Below are 19,206 nucleotides of genomic sequence, written 5' to 3'. Positions count from 1 at the left end.
TAGGCTCAACCAATGCAAAACACCCTCCCCAGACTTTGAATTGAAAGGTGGTGACAAACCGAAGCAGACATAGTGAAGAATCTTCTCTAGGGCAGCAGCAGCCATATCTGATTTCCAGAGACAGCAGCGCTAGTGTTTCAAGCTGCAGCGTCTTGGGTTCAGGGTCAGGGGGGTCTGCAGCATACACTAAGGCATTTGCAGAGCCAGATTAATGGTTAATCTAATGACTTAAATTTGGAGGTGCCTTACTGTAACAAGCCTCTTCCAAGGCCTAGGAGGGTGTTCCAGAAATGTGTTCACATGTTTTTATAAAAGCTGCAAAAGCAAGATATTTGAACTGTAATTGGTTAAGGCTGATCATTGTCTCCATCCACTCCAACGTACCATTTGTCACACTTCCTTTCATGCCATGTGGTGTTGGAGTGGCTGTGGCATTTTTGGGGACAAACTAAGGGGAAGATGCATTAGGATACATTTCATTTGAGTTCAGTGTGGCATCATTTTTATGTGGTTCCTAATTACTTCTACAGTCTTTGCTGGCCTCCCCGGGGTCAGAATGGCTGCCAGGAAATTTCTACTGTCCACTGTGCCAAATTAACAAACTTCATGATATGAAGGTTCTGGGACAGAAATTGAGTTGCAATATAAATATGTCCTGAGTACCAGGCTGTGGAATTACGTGGGGAGTGGAGGGGAAACAAGATCCAAAATGCATGCCGCTAGAAGCTAGTCTGTGGAAAACACTTCTAGATGCTCAGATTGCAGATGAAACTTGATAGAGGCTGTTCCAAATTTAACAACAATCCTATAACTTTACATGACAATGCCCATAGTGGGTATGAAGTTAAAGGAGACTTTTCTAAATCATAATTAATGTAAAACAAATTTGGATCTCGGACAGATGATCAAGATTGACATTATCAGTGACAGCATATAATATGATGGGATGAAAATGGCATTTTGCCTCTGTGGCCTTCCTCCCAAAGGCCCATAACCCCAGTCTAACCAAGAGAAAAATGTCAGACAAACCCAAATGGAGGGACGTTCTACAAAATACCTGACCAGCACTCCTCAAAACGGTCAAGGTCATCAAAAACATAGAAAGTCTGAGAAACTGGCACAGTCTGGAGGAGGCTAAGGAGATAGGATGATTAAATGTAGTATGTTATCTTGAATGAGATCCTGGGACAGAAAAAGAGATGAGAAAACATCTAAGGAAATGTAAATAAAATATGGAATTTAGTTAATAATAATCTATCAATATTGGTTCATTCATTGTAACAAATATACAACAGAGGAAACTGGGTAAGAAATATGAAAGAACTCTGTACTATCTTCACAACTTTTTGTAAGTATAAAACTATTCTATATTAAAAAGATTACTTAAAAAAGAAATTTGGACAAACCATGCTAAAAGAAAGACCAAATTATCTATTCTTTCTACAGAAAATATTATAAAATTACATTTTATAACCATATTCTTACATAGCCTATTATTGACTGTTTCTCCTCCCCAAATTTATATATCGAAGCTAACCCCCTGTTGTGACTATATTTGTAAGTGGGCATTCGAAAAGTAACTTGGTGTAGACGAGGTTGTGAGGGGCAAAGCTTGACCAAGCTGATACCCTAATTTTGACTCCCAGCCTCCAGAATTGGGAGAAATAAATGTCTGTTGTTTTATCCACCTTGTCTATGACATTTTGTTATAGCAGCCCAAGGACACACACACACACAGCCAAAAGCAAAATTGAAAAATACATTGAGGCCGGGCACAGTGGCTCATGCCTGTATTTCCACTACTTTGGGAGTCTGAGGCAGGTGGATCTCCTGAGGTCAGGAGTTTGAGACCAGCCTGACCATTATGGTGAAACCCTGTCTCTACTGAAAATACAAAAAGTAGCCGGGCATGGTGGTGTGTGCCTGTAATCCCAACTACTTGGGAGGCTGAGACAGGAGAATCACTTGAACCTGGGAGGCGGAGGTTGTAATGAGCCAAGATCGCACCACTGCACTCCAGCCTGGGCGACAGAGCAAGACTCTGTCTCAAAAAAGAAAGAAAGAAAGAGAGAGAGACAGAAAGAAAGAAAGAAAGAAAGAAAGAAAGAAAGAAAGAAAGAAAGAAAGAAAGAGAAAGAAAGAAAGAGAGAAAGGGAGAAAGAAGGAAAGAGAGAAAAATACGTTGTAGAGTGGTGTCAGGCAAAAAATTAAAATATTATGTAGTATTTCTAAATTTCGTGATGCTTATATGGGGCATTTGGGAGGTAATTTGGTTTAGATAAGGTCTAAATATTTAACTTTAAAGATATTAAATTGGGATTTTTTTCTCATGATGAATATTTACCTTGGTGCCTAATTTTCTGTTTATGATTTTTATTTTTTCGTTAGAATGGCTCCCAAAACCCAGCTGTGTCTCTGGGTGTGTATGCCCAGCAGCAGGCAGTGTGTCATTGCTGTGTCAGTTCTATGGTGTGATGTGCGGAACTGGTACTGGAATGTAGACATCAAGGCTGGTTCTTTGGTTCTCCCAAAGGCCAAAGATATCTATTTAAATATCATTTAAATAACCCCCTTTATTGCTTAAATCATCTATAATTTGTTTCTGTTGCATATAAATAAGCATTTGATGAATCCGTTGGGCACCATTTAAAGAAGTGGGTCTTAGCCCTGGCTGCACATCAGAATCAAATTCCAAGGGAGTGGAGGGGACCAGGGGTTGAAATGTACTGATGCCCAATCCCAGACAGACTGACAGCATCTCCAAGGCATTGGTAGTATTTAAAATTTCCAAAGATGATTCTTTTTTTTTTTTTTTTTATTTTTCAGTCAGGGTTGAGAACCGCCAAATGAGTTTGGTTTCCTGGTGGTCCAAATCAGGTATTTATTTTATGGAGTCCTAAGTTTGTGACCATTGTTACAAAATCCTCGGTAGCCATGATACATGCTCAGAAGTGTAAAACAGACCATCTGGGAGCTTTCAGTCTGAACATCCTGGAGTGGGGCCGGGGTGTCTGGGTCTTCCTTTAAGGAAAAACCAAAGAGAAGTGAGTGCCAACTGTCGGCACCGGGAAATGAGTGAAGGATGTTCAGGACAGCTGTGTTTTGCTGTCACATCTAGGGGTACTGAGAGATTCCGAGAGGGTGTTCTCCAAATTTCCAGAAGCTTCAGACAAATTTGAGTCTATAAAAAACCTTCTATCAGAACTCTTAGTTTTGACATTAATGGGGAAAAAGATGATCTTAAATGGCCTATAGACCCGAGTCCCTGTCCTCATGGAGGAGAAATACAAGAGACTAGCAATTATTTGTGTGACTGTTAAGAAAACAGAAAGAAAAGATTCTGCTCACAAAAATATAAGGTATTGAGGGGTTAAAAAAAGTGTACAGAATCTAGAAGCAGAGATCTAAAAACTTTATTGAATAATAATTTTTAAATTTCTTAAAAATCTACTTCATAAAGTAGACACAACAGCATTGGGAAAGTTTAACATTGTAAACATGTTTATTCAACCCAAACTAACTATATATATTCATTACAATTACAGTCTCTATCCCAATAAAATCATTTCTGGAACTTGATAATGATTTTAAAGTTAATTTGGCAGAATGTGTGAAACTGGTTAGTTTTTTAAAAAGAAAAAGAATAAAAAGGGGTATTTGTTTTTCCAGATATTAAAACATATTTTAAAAGAAAATATAAATAAAATGATACTATCTTAGAAACAAATAGATAGGTATAAAAAGCACAGCTACATCCCTGATCGTGTATAAGTAATGAGGATGAGCTAAAGATGCTGTTCAATTAAGTGAGGAATAATGAACCATTTGATAAATGGATTTGGAATAATTAGCTATCTGGAAAAAAAAAGTGAGATTCCCTCCTCATAACATGTGGTAATAATTTGCATATGATTTACATATTTTTTAAAACATAAGAGTACTGAGAGGAAAAAGAAGTAAAATTTTATGTAAACTTGTAGTAAGAAAAACTTTTAAAGCATAACACCAAAGGAAAAATCAATAAAGTAACATATTGGGAAATAGGATTATAAAAAATATTTTACCCATAAATTTTTAAAAAACACAAAAGGTAAATTACATCTGGGAAAATAGCTGTGACAAATTACAAAAACAGGGTTTAATATCCTTAAAATACAGAGAATTCTGACAGACAACAAGAGAAAGACAGCCCTGTAAAAAAATAAATGGGAGGTCAGGCGCAGTGGCTCACGCCTGTAATCCCAGCACTTTGGGAGGTCAAGGCAGGCAGATCACTTAAGGCCAGGAGTTAGAGACCAGCCTAGCCAACATGACAAAAGCCCGTCTCTACTAAAAATACAAAAAATTAGCCAGGCGTGGTGGCGGGCACCTGTGATCCCAGCTACTCAGGAGCCTGAGACACGATAATCGCTTGAACTTGGGAGGTAGAGGCTGCAGTGAGCCAAGATTGTGCCGCTGCACTCCAGCCTGGGCAACAGGAGTGAAACTCCATCTATAAATAAATAAATAAATAAATAAATAAATAAATAGGATAGAATAAGAACCAACTATTCTTCCAGTAAGTACAAATAGCCAATTAATGGATGAAAAAAAGCATTCAAACTCATTAATGAATAGAATGCACATGAAACAAAGAGGAGACACTTTTTGCCTAACGGGTTGACAAAGAGAGTGTGGAGAAGACAGTTCACCCCCAAGAAATATAAACTGATAGGTCATTTCTGGAAAACAGTTTGGCACTATGTCTCCGAAGTCACACTAATATGCATGTCCTTTGACCCGGCAATGTCCTTTTGTTTGTTAAAAGCACAAAGAGATAAGGATGTTTAGATATCTGCGAAACGAAAGAATCAATTTTTAAAAAGAATTATATTTTCAACATTTCAAAAACAGATTGGAGCAGGCATCATAGACAAACCAGAATTTTGTTGAACTTTCTTTATGGTTTACTATTGTTTTTCTTTTTTCATCTGAATGAGACAAGGGAATGAAGTGACTAAGAAACCATGATATTTTCACTGTTATCTTCAAGTCTGTTGACACTCTGTTGAAGAATGTTCAGTCTAATGTTAATACTTTCAGTAGTGAAAAGTTAGAAAAATCCAATACATGAAAAACAAATGATCAATGTATGGCACGGTCCTAGAACAAAATACTAGGCGCTACTAAAAATTGTAATTGCAAATTTGCATGTATGGTTATGTTGATTGATACTGTAAGATATTTACCACTCAATTAGGTAGAGCATAAAGTTGGAAAACAATAACCAGGTAAGATCCCATGTTTTTAAAGTAAATATGTTAAAGTGTATTGAGGCTCGGGAAAGAAGCCCAGAAGAATAAACAGCAGAAGCATCCAGTATTTCGCTGTGCGGGAGACTTGAGGAGACGATGAGTGGGTTGGTTTTTTTAAAAAAATTATCTGTATTTTTAAAATTTTCTACATTGAAAGTGAATTGCTTTGGTAATGAAGAAAAGATGTTACTGGAAATTTTTGGCTGCCTGGTTTTAATAATTTCTAGAACAAGGCAGAGTCCAAATTAATTATTTAATTAAAAGAAAAATAGAGCAGCCGGCTCCCTCCCCCTGATCCTATCTATCTGGGAATAATGAGGCGCTGCGGGCAGTGCCGTGTGTGTGTGTGTGTGGGGGGGGGGGGGGTGTGTTAGAAAGTCATCGATTCCGTGCCTCCTGTCATTCTCCAGCATCTGTCATCTTGGCTTTCTCTGCTGCCCTGAAGGTGCCTGGGGAACACCCACACATTGTCAAAGAGAAGAGTGCAGAATCCCAGAGAGGTGGAGCGACTGGCCCAAGGTCACGAGCTCCCGAGTCCACGCCGGCCTTGAATCCGGGCCCTTCGGCTGCCGCTTCCCGCACAGTGCGGGCCTCACGGCTGCCACAGCAGAGTCAGGTGCCAGCCAGTGCTGTGTGCTCTGTGCAGATGCCTCCTTTGGCCGTGGGGGTCCGGACCTTCCCTCTCCTCCTTTACTGCTTTCTCGCCACACGGGGGATGGAAGCGAGGATGCCTTAAACATTCAAGGCTGTGGAGCAGGCTCAGGCCCTCAGCATCGTGGAGAACGCGCCGAAGCCCGCAGAATCCCACTGTCCTGTGGCAGGGAGAAGAGACAAACGGGTCATAATGCTGTCTTAGAAGGAGATCACGGAGGGCTGGATGTGACCCTTTGTGAGGGACCGGGGACCTTGAGGAGCTGTGAGTTTCCCAGACAGGGTGACACTGGAGCGTTGGAAGGGAGCAGCCTACAGACACCAGAGCTGGGGAGCTGGAGACCCAGTGGGACCCTCACGCCTCCTTTGGACTATGGAGCCCAATGCACCCCTGGGGCCTCGCCGGCCTCGCAGGGAGGTTTCACAAGGACTGTCCCCAAGCCCCTCTCCTGGTGGCCTGTGATCACAGTCTGAGCAGCCCACGTGTCTGCCCTTCTTTGCCTCCTCCTGCGTCTCCTGCCATCAGCTCGCAGCCCAAAGCTTTCCAGAATGGAAGTGGGCTTAGCTCAAGCGGCCTGGAGCATGGAGCCCATGATGGGAGAGAAGGCACCTCAAGTCCTGTCTGTGATGCACACACAGCTGGATACACAGAGCAAGGCTCAGGGAGTCTGCTGCACCTGAGTTGTTCTTAGGCTCTCAGCTTCTAAAGTGAGATATTCTCACACCCCACCCCCACAAAGTAGGGGCACTGAAGCCTCTGGGCAGAGCTGTTGAACTAAATGAGCAAGTTCATGTAAAACACCTGGAAGGTGGGAGGCTCTCAGTCAATGGCAGTTGCCACTGAAACCAGTCTCTTCATCAGAAGGGTTGGTGGGACGGCTTTGGTGGTCCCAGCCAGCTTGGCTCTCAGTGAACAAAAAGCGTGAAAGCCTCTCTCCCTCCCTTCAGGAAGCTAACCCAGTTTTCAAACGAAGGAATGACTCTTCACATTGTCATTAATTTTCCTGAAAAGATTTGCTTATATCCATTAGCTATACACTATAAATACATTGGGATCTTTTGTTTTTCCAGAAAAAAAAATCATTTTAGCCTTGTATTCTGGCACATTAGATTGTTCTTTTATCCTTGCTTTTTAAAAAACCTTTCAAACGGCTTGCCTTCCATGGAAGAATAAATAGTCTGTCATTTCTGGAGAGAACTTGTAAACTAATATCTTAGTTTAAAACAAATTTAGTGGAATAAGATGACTGCAAAGCTAATATTGACTTTTTTGCGCTTGGCTTCTGTCTCAGCTACTTTGACAGCACCTTTTTCTTTCCCCTTCAACTCTGTCTCACTGTGGAGAGCTCAAGTAAGAAACAAAGTGTGGCCGGGGGGCGGGGGGTGGCTCACACCTGTAATCCCACCACTTTGGGAGGCAGAGGTGGGCAGATCACCTGAGATCAGGAGTTCAAGACCAGCCTGGCCAACATGGCGAAACTTTGTCTCTACTAAAAATATAAAAATCAGCTGGGTGTGGTGGCAGGTGCCTGTAATCCCAGCTACTCAGGAGGCTGAGACAGGAGAATTGCTTGAACCCGGGAGGTGGGGGTTGCAGTGAGCCGAGATGGCACCTCCGCACTCCAGCCTGGGTGACAGAGTGAGACTCCGTCTCAAAAAAAGAAAAAAAAAAGAAAAAAAAAGTGTTACATGGAAGGCCGTTCTGCATTAAAGAGCTGCCCAAGGAGAAGGGAAGCAGTCAGTTTGCTCTTGCTAGAGATATGCAAACTCCACATGGAGAGTCCCCAGCTGGGGGCCAGAGATGCAGCCAGCCAATGAAGGATGGATCACCTTGACCTTCCAGGCTCCTTTCTGCCCAGAGGCCTAGGAAACACCTGCTGGCTGCCTCTCATGAGCGTAGAGACACAGGTGGACTTAATATTGCCCCTCCTTGAGGCAGGGCACAGTGGCTCACACCTGTAATCCCAGCACTTTGGGAGACGGAGGTGGGCAGATCACTTGAGGTCAGGAGTTCAAGACCAGCCTCACCAACATGGTGAAACCCCGTCTCTACTAAAAATACAAAAATTACCCGGGTGTGGTGGTGTCCGCCTCTAATCCCAGCTACTCGGGAGGCTGAGGCAGGAGAATCGCTTGAACCCAGGAGGCGGAGGTTGCAGTGAGCCAAGATCACGCCACTGCATTCCAGCCTTGGCGACAGAGCCAGGCTCCATCTCAAAAAAAAAAAAAAAAAGCTCCTTGTTTAAGGAAAGGCCAAATGCCAAATGCTATGGGTTGAATTTTGCCCCCACCATCTGCCCAAAATCATATGTTGAAGTCTTAACCCCCAGTGCCTCAGAATGTGACCTTATTTGCAAATAGAGTAATTACAGATGTAATTAATTAAGACAAGGTCATACTGGTGTAAGGTGGGTCCTAAATCCAATATGACTGGTATCCTTATAAAAGGGGAAAATCTGGGCACAGACAGGCCCACAGGAGGAAAATCCATGTGAAGATGAAGCCAGAGACCATGGTGATGCATTCATAAACCAAGGAAGGCCAAAGGTTGCTGGAAACCCCTGGAGGGTAGGCGAGGGCCTGGGGCAGATTCCCCCTCGCAGCCTCAGGAGGAACCAGCTCTGCCGACACCTTGATCTTAGACTTCCACCCTCCTGAACTTAGACGACCCATTTCTGCCGTGTGAGCCCCCGGCCTGTGGTGTTTTGTCATGGCAGCCCCTGCAGACCGAAAGACCAGCTGAGCGCTCCTTTTCTCAGCATCAGCGGGACGGCCGCAGTTTCTTCCTCTGTGGGTGGATGGACCACTTTGCTGCCTTGTTGCTCGAAGGTGCACAGGAGTCCGGCAGCCAAAGGGTTGCTGGTTGGAGACAAAGCCACTTTCAAAATGTTCCGATGGGGAACAGCTGCCTCCTCCAAGCCCACCCTGTGCTAAAGCAGCCCTCCTGGGACCAGAGCTCTGGCTCTGATGCGGTTGAGAATAATTGCCATGCGGGAGGAGGGCGGCCATTTTCCCCCGTCAGGGGTCAGAGCCCCTCTGCTCTGATAAAAGCAGCCACAGGGCCACAAGAACAAGGGGAGAAAATAGAGGAAGGGGCGTTCAGGCAGCCCAGAGAGCTAGGAACGGCCCCTGCTCCATGTGGGCTCCCCCTTTATCCAGACAATGGTTTAATTCAAGCTGCTGGGGCTCCCTATCCTTGGCCCTGGCACACACCAGGAGTGTGGAGGCTGAACGTGCCTTTAAGAACCAGGACCTGCAGATCTAAGAGTCCTGGTGTTGAGGCGACTCTCAGGGAGGTCTCAATGGATGAGAGGCCAGAATCTGTGGCTTCTGCCATCAGTCTCTCATAAACACCATCATCATAACTCCCATCTCTCCAGCACTTCCTCTGCATTTGGCACCATAATAAGCACTTTCTGTGCATTTTGTCCTTTTATCCTCTAACTGCCCTAGCAGGTGGGTCCCTTTGTTATCTCATCTTATGCATCAGGAAACGGAGGCACAGAGAGGTTAAGGAACTTGCCGAAGGCCACAGAGCTAGTGGGCAACAGAGCCAAGCTCCGTGCTGGTGACCACCGTGGGCTGTGTTCTCCTCTCCGTGGGAAGTCTGTGGGCAGACAGCAGGGCCAAGCAGAAGGATTGCAGGGAAGGGCCTCTGAAGTCCGTCTTGCAGGGCTAAGTTGGGGTCTTAGAGCCTGCGGCCCTGCAGAACATGAAATCATGCCTTGCAGAGCCGAACAGGGCCTTGAAATCATACAGTCCCCATTTTTCTCACAAAGAGGCTAAGGTCTAGGGAGGTGAAGTGGCTGGCCCCAAATCCCAGAGCAAATTAGTGGCAGAACCAGGCCAAGAGCATAGACGTCCTGGTTTCCAACCCAGTGATCTTTGTTAAATACCATGGTCCATCTTAACAAGAGGTAGTAATTTTCTTCCGTAGCTTTAGAGATTTGTAAAGGATGCTGAGAAACCCTTCCTGATCACAAAGGCTGTGACATATTTTGTTGAGTTTGCCATGGCAGTTCTTCTATAGGAGTTGGAAGAGTTGGACAGACACCATGATTCCAGCTGGGATGAGCATCCAACCTGCCATAGGCTGACTCCCCTGGAGAAGACCAACTGCAGGCCAAAATCTCCTAAGATCATATTTTAGATGTGGAGTTGAATTAACCTTTTGCTAGAAGTCCATCAGTCCTCCTATGCTCATTGTACCAGTCACTGATAAATGTCAGCTGAAGACAAGGGAATCATTTTAGCACAGTAGAGACATTGAGAGACTGGATATCAACTATTGATGGTTCTTGAGATGTGTCTACAAAATTCTCCCATCCATTCAACCACTTAACCGTCCATCCTTCCATCCATCTGTCCATCATCTTTTCATCCATTCACCCATCCATTCATCCACCCTTCCATTTATTTACCGGGTCCTTACTCTGTGTAAAGTATTTTGCTAGACCCTAGGATTTGTGAAAGAACATGGTCTAGCTTCTGACCTTAGAAGAACTTGGATTCAAATGATGGAATCTGGATGGAAAACTATAAATATAACTCTATGCATTCAGTAAAGGAAACAGCCAGAGGCCTGGGGAGGCTGGAGAGGGCTTCTTAGAGAGAGGGATACTTGATTGGATCTTCAGTAGGAATTTTTTAAGCAGAAAAAAGGGGAGAATGGAGGGTATTCCAGATATGGAGGCAAAGATAAACTAAAGCAAGATGAAGGTTAGAGAAGTAATTATGATGATCTGGGCATTAGTGTGGAATTTGAATCACATTTACAAGATGTGTTCGTGACCCTTGTTGCAATTAATTCTCCAACAGCCATATAAGTTAGGGAAGGTGATGCCAGGGAAGGGCATGTGGCACTTATAAGATGAAGTCATTACAAGGGACAAAGAGTAAGACCAAATAGCTAACATCTTTTGAGCTCTCATTATGTGTCAGATCTTCACAAACATTCCTTGTATTACCTCTATTTTCCAGATGAAAAACCAAGACTTAGAGAGCTTGGCCTTGGACTCACCCAAGGTCACTGATATGGTTTGGCTGTGTTTCCACCCACATCTCATCTTGAATTGTAGTTCCCATAACTCCCACGTGTCATGGGATGGACCCAGTGGGAGGTAATTGAATCATGGGGTCGGGTCTTTCCCCTGCTGTTCTTGTGGTAATGAATAAGTCTCACAAGATCTGATGGTTTTATAAATAGGAGTCTCCCCTGCACAAGCTTCTCTCCTGCCTGCTGCCATGTAAGACATGCCTTTCACCTTCCACCATGATTGTGAGGCCTCCCCAGTCACATGGGACTGTGAGTCCATTAAACCTCTTTTTCTTTATAAGTTACCCAGTCTTGGGTAAACTTTCTTTATCAGTAGTGTGAAAACATACTAATACAGTCACACAGCCAGCAGGTGCCAGAGACCCGGATCGGGTCTTCAGAGCCCTAGTCCAGATTAGATACAGCCAACTTCTCTTCCGTTGATGAGAGAGGACAAGCTCAGATGACAAAGTTAATAGCAACCTCAATCCTGGAGTTCAGCTCTGAGTTTAAACTTCCTCTTCTGCAAAATGCTCAAATAAGCAGCTGGACTGACCGGAGGAGAAGCTGTGAGCAATGGAATCGGCAAAGCCAAACCCCAGGCCCAAAAGAGACACCACATCTGCCAGAAACCAACGTACTCTTGATTATCAGCCTACTCTTGATAGCCTGAAGTTATTTGTTCCCCCTACTCTCTTTTTCCTTCTCTCTCCATATGGATTTTATAAACAAGATAAAATCAGAACTCGAAAACTAAATAGACTCTGTGAGTCCTCTGTTAACAGCCAGGGCAGCCCAGCACTGTTTTTGCAGATGTTTTGCAGGTCTGTGTCTGCAAGAGGCCAGAGGCAGGAGGTGAGGGCAGGTCAGCAAGTGCTGGAAGGTAGGGGAGATCAGTTATTGGAAGGCCATGGAAGGTGGAAGATCCTCTGAACAAACACGGCAAGAGGCCTCTGCTTCCTTATCTTTAAGTTTTATGAGCGCCACCACCCCCACTGTCCTCCTTGCTCTGCCCCCGTAACCTTCATAGTATCCTGATAGCTGTCTTCCTGGTAAAGACTTCGATAAAGATCCAGTCACATGTAAGGTCGGCCCCATTCTTGTTGATTCTCAAGCACAGGCAAACAAGGTTCACATCAGCTAATGGGAATGTACCTTGAGGTTGGGAAGGGATGGGCCAGCTTTCTTTTTTGGAGGAGGAACAAAGCTACTCTGTGTGTACCCAGAGAAGCTTTTCGGGAGGGAAGGAAAGCCTCAAAGCTGGGGCTTGTTGTAGGACCAGTGCCTGGAGTGCGTCTTGAGTTTCTTCCTATCGTGCTGACTTGACGAGGATTGTACTATAAAAGGAGGCCGCAGATCGGTATCAAACTGTGAAGCCACCATGGTATTCAGACCAACACATTCATATTTTGCTGTTTAAACCTGAAATTGTGGGAAGAGGTAAAATCAAATCTGCTATTGGATTGGCAAGTGGAGCAAGCCCACCATATGTCACGTCAGAAGATGATACCACAATTGCAGAAGCAAAGAAATAGTGTGACATGCAGTTGTAAAAACAGTCATTAAAAGACCAAGCTGGGATTTGAACGCTGCGCAGTCTGGTTAAAGAGTCCATCGGCTTAGTCAGTACACCATAGGAGCTAGAAGGCCTCACATATACCTTTCCTGGCATTAAGTGTTTGGACTTCAAGAGGCACAGCCAGGCCAGGGCACTAACCAGGGGGTAAAAACTGGCCCCCCCTTGCTCTTAGCTTCAGCACTTGAAGGACCTAATGGGAAAATGGAGAATGGATTTGGGCCTGGTCTGGAGGCTTGGGGGCCATCCTGTAAGCTGTATTTCTCAAAGGGCCGCCTGAAGTAGAATCACTCTGGGGGATTGTTAAGATGCAGACTTCTGGACCCAGACCCGTAGATTCAGAACTTTGGAGGGTAGAACTCTGAGAGGCTGCATTTTTAACAAACTCTTCCTACCCCATACCTCCCACACCCCCTACAGTGACACTGATACATAGTCAAGCTGAGAAGGACCAAGCTGCTCCCAGCTCACCGTTCTGACTTCACATCGCTCCTTCCAAGGGCCGGGAGCAGGGCATGTGGGTAATCGAGTGACATTTGATAACATACAGCTCTTTTATTTATTACAAAGCAATTGTCATCCACATAGATGACTGTGCTCTTTGGGATGCATATTATAGTTAAGAGAAACAGAACAAACGGGAGATACATATGTACAGATAGATGTTAGGTAGATATAGATCGATAGGTAGGTAGGTAGGTAGGTAGAGATAGATACAGATCTCTCTCTGTCTGTCTGTCTATCTATCATTTATCTAAAGAGATTTATTTTAAGGACGGAGCTTCTGCAATTATGGAGGCCGTCAAGTCCAAAATCTGTAGGTTAGGCCAGCAGGCTAGAAACTCAGGCAAGAGTGTGATCCTCTAGTCTTGAGGCAGAATTCTTCTCTAGGAAATGTCAGTCTTTCCTCATGAGGCCTCTTCCAGCTGATTGGGAGTGGGCCATTCACAGTATTAAGAATAAGCTCCTGTACTTAAAGTCTCCTGATTGTAGATGTTAACCACGTTTACAAAATATGTTCACAGCAACATCTAGATCCGTGTTTGATGAAATAACTAGGTACTAGAGTCTCATCAGATTGACACATAAAACTATCACAGAACATTTCTTAATTGGTTAACCTACTTACCCAAGGTAGAACTGTAGGGAAAGAACATTCGTTGAATAACACACAGTAAGGTAACTCTACAGTTTGTGGTAAAAACTGGCTTCAAAGAAAATTCAAAGAACCCATGTCTGCTGCCACAGAGAATCTTCCTTAAGCTACCCAAGGCATAGGGTCGCTTCAGTAATGAGAATCCCGGGTTCAATAAGCAGTGACCTCTCATAATCCTAAGGGGTTTTCTGTCTTATCCAGTCTCCTGGCAGCCCCGAGCACTGGCCTCATAATGAACACTTTAATTAAGATGGATGTTTGTAAGTACCAAAGGGAAGGAAAGTTGTGCCTTAATTACTTTGACTCCAATCGAATAATTTTCCTAGGTGTGCCTCCCTTCTTACTGAGAATTTTAAGAGACAAAGAGATGAGGGATGGGGGGAACCTCAATTTAGGGAAGATTCATGTATTCATGTAGGTTGGGGTTCACAATATGGCATCCACAGATTTCCTGGGCATTCTTGCTATTACATATTAAATGTGAATAGGTGTCTTTTGTTATGTGGGCAAGATCCACACTTTCATTGGGTTGTCAAGGAGGTCACTGACTCCCAAATAGGTTGAAAACCTTATTGAGTTTGGGAAGATAATACCCTATCATTTACAGGGCAGCAAGGTGGCTGACCCATGGTCATAGGAATTTTATAGATTAACAATATTTGCTTTAAGCTGATGACTTCCAAGTGAGCACTAATTAGCCCAGTAGGTTGAAAAGCCATTCCTGATGTCCATTTTTCAAGTGCACAGGCTTTTCTGTCTGAGACAGGAGGCTCCCAGGCTGGCCTGGCAGAGGGCTCTGCAGCCACTCAGCCTGAGTTCAGATCCCAGTTCTTATTAGCTGTGTGACCAGGGTGCCTTCCCAGCCCTCTCTGCGCCAGTTTCTCCATCTGTAAAATGGGAACAATGATAGTAGCACCTACCTTGCAGGTGTTAACTCTAAGTGAGTTAACACATATAAAGTGAGTTGAGCAGTACTTGGCACAGAGTGGGAGTTTTGACTAAGTTTGGGGGTACATAGGGGTAGTCCCAGGAATTTGTATTTTAACAGGCTCTCCTGGTGATTCCATCTGCAGGTGTTATTTAACCACACTGTGTCAAGACCCAGCAAAACTGAACTTGCCTATTCACAGTGCAGGGCCCTGCTTTGTAAGTTACCACTCGCCATGCAAAGAAATACCTGGTGAGCTCCTGATCCCTGATGCTGGTGCCCTCTGGAGAGCCAGCTGGGCACGGCCAGCTGTGAGCAGGAGGGAATGATGTCCTGGCCCTGCCTGGCCCTCTTGGCAGGGCTTCTTCAATGGTAGAATGCAATCCAAATGTTTCCTGGCAACATGGTGGCAACAGAGGTGATGGGCGGAGCATCTTGGCCAGGATACAGAGCCGCCTGCAGGTGCAGCTCCCACCCGCCCTCCTGCCGCAGGAACAGGTGCCTCCAGGTGCCTCCTCTCTCCCTCTGCCCCCCAGCTCCCCTCCCTGATCCTGATTTCTCTCCCTTCAACTTTTTACTGAGGTTTTCCCCTCTCTGCCCAAATTACAGTGGCTCCAGGGAACATTTAGATTCCAAATTGTCCCAGAAGCTTGATGGTCTCTCCGTTCTGGTTTATGGCAGCCTGTAGGTAGGTGACGCTTCCCAGCACCACAAGTTGGCCAGAGCCAGGCCCTGACAAAAAGATGATCTGCAGAAGAGCCCACAGCAAACAGCCAGGTCCACAGGGAGCAGCATCGGTTCACGGCGGGCAAGAGTGTGGCCTCACGTCTGGGAAAGGTGGAAGGTTGAGAACTAGGACCAAGACAGGCCCTGACTGGAAGAACAGGGGCAAGTAGGCAGGAAGAGGGAGGAGAGGATCCTTGTCAGAGGAATCAGGGTTGCAATCCATCTGGAGGGACTTAATTGTCCCCAGCCCTCAGCTCAGCATTGCTCGTGAAAATGGAGGCTGCCCCTCAAGTGGACATCGAGTGGCTACAACTGCTAGAAGGAGGTAACATACAGGAGTCAGGACCCCATTAGAACATAGCCCAGGGACAGCTGGGGTTGTTTTGTGTTTTTCCGGTTTGTTTGGATTTTTTTTTTTTTTTTGAGACAGTCTTGCTTCATCACCCAGGCTGGAGTGCAGTGGCACGATCTCAGCTGACTGCAACCTCTGCCTCCTGGGTTCAAGCAATTCTCATGCCTCAGCCTCCCAAGTAGCTGGAATTACAGGCGCCCGCCACCATGCCCAGCTAATTTCTGTATTTTTAGTAGAGACAGGATTTTGACTTGTTGGTCAGGCTGGTCTCAAACTCCTGGCCTCAAGTGATCCGCCTGCCTCAGCCTCCCAAAGTGCTGGGATTACAGGCGTGAGCCACCACTCCTGGCCAAGGGGAGCTGTTTCACAAGCAAGTCACAAATTCCAGGAATGGCAGCTACCACCATTAAATTTGGAGACACTTAGTAGGTGTCAGACATACTGTTAGACCCCTCTATACCAACCCCATAAACTAAGCTTCGATGTCAGAAGCAGAATAGCTCTAATAGTTAGGAGTGAGGACTCTGCAGCCAAAAAGTCTGGTTCAAAACCCAGCTCTGCCACTTGCTAGCTATGTGACTTTGGGCTCATTTCTTAATTTCTCTGATCCTCAATTGCCCATCTGTAAAATGGGTATGACAAAAGGAGCTCCTGCCTCAGCTGTTGTGAAAGTAAACGAGATGATTCATACAAAGCGCCAAGCATAGTACCCAGCACCTAGGAAGGAAACAGAACGATGCTGCTGTCACAGGGTCATTGTTGCTATTATTATTCCTTTTGCTTGGGTTCTCAAGGCTGAGCTCACATGGCCCTGTCAGGGGAGGAAGAGGAGCAGAGAGGTAGGCAAATTGGTGCTCCTTGAACCCATGGGATCTGAGCCCCCAGAAAAGAAACTGCTTTAAACAATATCTTATGTCTGTTTCCCTCTGCCCATACTTTAGAGACGTCAGGAACACACTGCAAACCGCCTTTCACATTTCACACCTCCAGGCAATAGAAACAGCCGGACTTTCCTTGAATATTCTTCCATGAAGACTGCAGAAGGCAAGGGTCTTTCTTTGGGAAATAACAATAATACTTCACTAGAATGTCAATAATAATTAAGCTGGGGGTGTATAGGGAAGAAATAAAAGCAACATCCCTCAAGGCTTATATTACTTCTAATGTGCAAATCTTTGCACACATGACCTCTCTGCCCCAGTGTGCTATCGATGTACACCCATCAAGGCTTAAGGTAAAGAACCACCACACCCGATTATATGTGTAATGTGGCTGCACCCTTTTGGGCTGAGGGCAAAAAACATCTTATGCAAATATCATCATTGCGCAAAGGCAAATGTAAATGTATAGGGAGAAGGAGCTCTTTGGGGATGGGCGGTCATGCTGGTGGATGTGAGGAAACAGCAAAATAACTGAAAGGAAAGAGAAGACATCTGAATGAGGTCTTCAGAGTTAGGACACGCAAAGGCTGGCGCCTGGTGCATGGCGATGGATACGTTACAGGATGGGATGAAAGGGGGAATGATGATGGGTCAGACGCACTGATCCATCATGAGGAAGGACCACGAGCCTGGGAGAGCAGGTTGCTTCAGGGTTGACCCCCCGGGCTGCCATTTCCCAGGGTGATTTTGAGCAGGTACCTACTTAACTTGGCAATGCCTTAGAAACCTAGCCCAGAAAGACTTTATACATGATTCTGTTCATCTATATACAAAATAAGAACGAGTATAATTGTAATAATATTTATAAATAAACATATGCATAAAGTGTATGCACTCATTCCTCCCCAATCCCTCATGCCCACGTACGTCATAGGTACTTAGGAAATGCTGGTTTAGTCTATGTTTAGGTTTAGCAGGTAGGTCCAGGGTTGCAGTCCCAAGGAGACAGCCCCTGCTATTCATCCTCTAGCATAGCGTACATGTAAAATGTCTATTGGCCACAAGCAATTTCAGACTGTGAATTCCTGGAGGACAGGGAGGGGCTGTGTGTCATGGTTGAGATCCCACATTGTCCACACAGTAAATATTTAAATGAATAATATGGCAGAGTGGAAACCAGCAAGGGGAGTTCATAGCCAGCCAGGGTGGTGGCCAAGTCTCTGGTCTCTGGGAGACAGATGATAAGACACGTCTCTGAAAATTTCTGGGTAACAGGATCTGTTTCCACACATAGCTGGGGGAGGTGGCTGAAGGGAGCATCTCCTCCTAGAAGGTCCAGCGCCATTCTTCAACGAAGCACTCTGGAACTTATGCGAGCGCCTGAGAGACAAAGACACTTGCCACCTCTCCCCAACCTAGGTTGATAATTCAGCTTAAATCTGAGTTGTGTCAGAGGACTTGGAGTTGGGGTCAGAAACGGCCTTGGCCAATTGCTTGTTGCTCCACTAAGCATTGAAGTTCTGGAGTCAGCAGCGCCCTTCAGTGCATCGTTAGGGATCACATGTGGTGATCACACAGTTAGGGACAAAAGTCTCTGCAGCACCTACAGCTGTGCAGCTTTGGTGTGTGACTAAAGAATCTCTCCCCTTCCTCCTCCTCCTCCTCTCTCTTTCTCCCTCCCCCTCCCCCAGTCCAATACTGCAGAGTGGGAGAAAGTCATGCACATTAGGAGTTTGGAAAGGATTAGTCAATAGAGCCAGGTCAGATGGTTAGCTTTGGGAGGCTGGGGGGATAAAGTTATATCCTTCACTTCAACCTAGACCAAAATTAATTCCAGATGGCTTAAAGAATTAAATGTAAAACATGAAGCCATTAAAAACGAAACTTCAAAGGTGCTATGGGTTAGGGGATGATCCCACAGATGAACCTCCCAAACATGAAAGTAAGAAAAGGAGTCAAAAAGAAAAAGCTTGCTAGATTTGGGTACATAAAAATACAAAACTTCTGCATGCCAGAAAGACATCCAAAGCAAAATTAAAAGGCAAATCACAAAATGTTTGCAATACTGTTTACACCATATACAGTAGGTACATATGCAATATGGCTCATATTATGAATATTTACAGAATTCTTACAAAACAATAAGAAAATGGGGGGAAAACAACAAAATGGAAAAAAGAATCTGAATACATATTTCACAAAAGAAATACAAATAAAACACATAAGAAAATAGTTTTTAAAAAGCTAGAAATTAAATCAATATTATTTAAACCAACAATAAAATATCACTCAACCTGTCAAAATTAGCAAATATTTGGAAAATTATATTATCCTAAAGATGTGATAATGATCACACTAGTACACTGCTGTAAATGACGGCAGCTTTCTGGAAAAACAAAGTAAAGTAGAAATATGTATAAAAGATATCAGGTACACTCCTACTCTGTGAGCTGTAACCCCCACTTTTGGAACCTATTCAAAGGAAATAATAAAAGATATAAAGACATGAATGAAGACCTGCATTTAAAGATATTTCCTATAGTATTATTTATAACACTGGAAGACTAGTAAAGGCCCAAATGCCCATCAGCTGGGAATTCACTTGAA

General features: G+C 44.5%; 1 long non-coding RNA gene across 1 annotated transcript; it reads left to right on the top strand.

Annotated features, from left to right (window-relative positions):
- The first annotated feature begins 15,264 nt into the window (after positions 1-15,264).
- On the top strand, positions 15,265-16,864 carry LOC129529350 (uncharacterized). Its single transcript, XR_008674847.2, has 2 exons — positions 15,265-15,691; positions 16,660-16,864. It is a non-coding gene; the product is annotated as an uncharacterized lncRNA (long non-coding RNA).
- Positions 16,865-19,206: the final 2,342 nt, after the last annotated feature.

The sequence above is a fragment of the Gorilla gorilla genome, chromosome 22 (assembly GCF_029281585.2).
Source record: "Gorilla gorilla gorilla isolate KB3781 chromosome 22, NHGRI_mGorGor1-v2.1_pri, whole genome shotgun sequence".
Lineage (NCBI taxonomy): Eukaryota > Metazoa > Chordata > Mammalia > Primates > Hominidae > Gorilla > Gorilla gorilla.
The sequence above is the reverse complement of the archived record's forward strand: the minus strand, read 5'-3'. Positions and strand labels throughout refer to the sequence as shown.